Below are 2,715 nucleotides of genomic sequence, written 5' to 3'. Positions count from 1 at the left end.
TGCTTGCATTTAAAAATATATAACCTATATTCCTCTGCTTGCTAAGCAAAAAGCTATCAGTACCCTCTTGCCCCATCTCAGCTGGCTCTCAGGGAAGATCTGAGTGGTCTCATGGGTTTCCCCTCATCCTGGGGTATGTGAGGCCTTGGAGGAGGCTGCTCAGGGAGCCCTGTGGAGAACAGCTGTCCCCTACCTCACCTCCTGCTGCCATGATGATTAATAGGATCTCATTTTAGAGCTCTGGGTTTTAGAAAAGTAAACATGCCAATCATACCACGCATGCATATGCAAGTGTAACCACAGAAAGGGGTGGGAAGAGAAGTGGGGTTCCCTTCTGGGCTCCTCGCTTTATCATAGACTCCCTTTATCTGTACTTCTCCTGGGGATATTTCTGATTGATTGGGAAGTACATGCTGGTGGCAGATGTTGTCTATGTGACAGGATGCTAACTCCTTCAGCCAGTGTCAACATGGCGGCCTGCCCACTGACCCCAACCCAGCCCAGCGTCCTTGCTGCCCTGTAATGCCCTCTTCTGGGAAATGCATGCAACAGCAAAATACCCCTGGAGGAGTAGCTGTCAGGCAATGATATATTGAGTAATCCCACTACAGAAGCCTGCCCACTGACCCCAACCCAGCCCAGCGTCCTTGCTGCCCTGTAATGCCCTCTTCTGGGACATGCATGCAACAGCAAAATACCCCTGGAGGAGTAGCTGTCAGGCAATGATATATTGAGTAATCCCACTACAGAAGAATGATGGATTTGGGACCTGGATCCACCTCTCAACTTCCCATCGATAAGTGGGAAATTGTGGTCAAGTTTAACCATACAGAGTCCTGATGACCTCACCTCTATACCTGATTGATTGTGAAGAATTAGCCCAGAGCCCTCTATTCTTTACAGTGTGTTGTGGGGATCAGATGAAAAGTTGTAGGAAAACATTTTATAACAGTGCTACTCAAATAGAAGAAATTCATATTATTGGAAACTTTGTAGGAGTAGAAATTTTTGTCTTGGACCCCAGTTATTGCCTTCTACTTATCATCGCCAGTACTTAAGGGAGAGGAGAAGGATATGAGGAACATTGGGAATCATCTGATTCTACCCAGTGAAATTGAATCTCTTTTTACCTCCACCTTCATGACCTAATCGACCCCTCAAAGGTCCCACCTACTTACATCATTACATAGGGATTAGGATTTCAGAATATGAATTTTGTGGGGACCCAAACATTCAGTCCATTGCACCCACTTCTCCACCTTCTTTCCTCTTGGCAGAAAACTTACTGTTTGCCTATTTCCTTGGTGGAGAATATGCCATACCCTCCGAATATCTGCAGTGAGTAGCGTTTCAGACTACTTTCCACACTATGTGGTTTTTCACACTAGATAGCTCATGCGAGTGATGCCAGATCATCAATCAAGTCCATTAAGTTTCCCATACAGGGAGGCAGAAACCCAGCAATCACAGTTAATGCCGAGAGACTAAATCCCAGCAGGATCTTTGTAGGAGCTTAACAAATTCCCCAAAGGGAGATTAGTAGATGCTCTAGGAGTCAGCCGAGCTGGTACACAAAAGCATGCTCAGTTTCTGCCAGCGTCTGGAAACAAGTTATCTACTACCTCTTCTGCAATGAGCCCTGGTATTTGAAACCTCCCCTCCCAGCACCACAGACCAGAGACTGTACAGAAACTGACTGTACAGTACAGGCTGGCTCTGCCCTGTGCACATGGACCTGCTGCTCATAAAAACGAGGTGACTATGATCATGGCCTCTGCTTTATATACATTGTCTCCTTTAAGACTGTAAACCCATGAGAAAACCAAAATCCGAAGAGGTGAGGTAACTTGTCCCAGGTCACATTGCTAGTTTTGACTCTGGAACTCAGGTTCCTTTTAACACAGTCCTCTGCTCATCCATCTCAAGGGTACGAGTCAGGAGCCGTATCAATGCCGTTCCCAATTTTCTTTATGAGTTGTTGCAAATTAATAGTGCTTTTATTTCATTTTATTGAGCAAATAAATTGGGGGGTTCTTGAAGAAAGTACATCACCAGTACTTTTAGAGGACTAGGAGGGACATTGGGGATCATCCGGTTCTACCCAGTGAGGTCAAGTGACTTGCTTCATGTCTCAATGCTGTCAGGAACGAGCCCAAGCCCAGAGCACTTCTCAGGGTTCACTGTGCCACAGCAGCCCTGGGCATGCAGAGATCAAAACTAGTCATAATAACTGCGAGGTAATGGGAGCCTTTCTGACATGATTAGGTCAAGTATTGATACGAGTTGTGTGGAAGTGTTTTGCCACAGTTCCTTGTTGAGTGTGATTAACAGTGGACTTTGGCACTTTATAGACTGGAGTTTCAGGAGTTCTCACACTTCCCTTTATTTAACCAAGTGCCTCAAACAAGTTGCCTAACCTCTCTGTGTCATAGAGCACTTAGCATGGTGCCTGGCTCACAACAATAGCAGTCCTTCGCATGTGTTCTGGAATCTCTTACAAGGAATGGATTAGAGTGGTACTGTTATTCCCATGTACAGATGAAGAAACTGAGGCATGGAGAGGCTAAGTGAGTTGCACAACATCAGAAGTGGTGGAGCTGACTCCAGAGTACACTTTCTTAACAAGGAGGCTGAACTTTCCTGGGGTCTCATGATGGCTGAGGTGCATAGAGAGACAGAGCTCAAGTCCTGCTTCACCCCCAGATCTGAGCTTAT

Source organism: Galeopterus variegatus, unplaced genomic scaffold (assembly GCF_000696425.1).
Source record: "Galeopterus variegatus unplaced genomic scaffold, G_variegatus-3.0.2 Scaffold2946, whole genome shotgun sequence".
In the NCBI taxonomy this organism is placed as follows: Eukaryota; Metazoa; Chordata; class Mammalia; order Dermoptera; family Cynocephalidae; genus Galeopterus; species Galeopterus variegatus.
Note: the sequence above shows the minus strand (reverse complement) of the source record.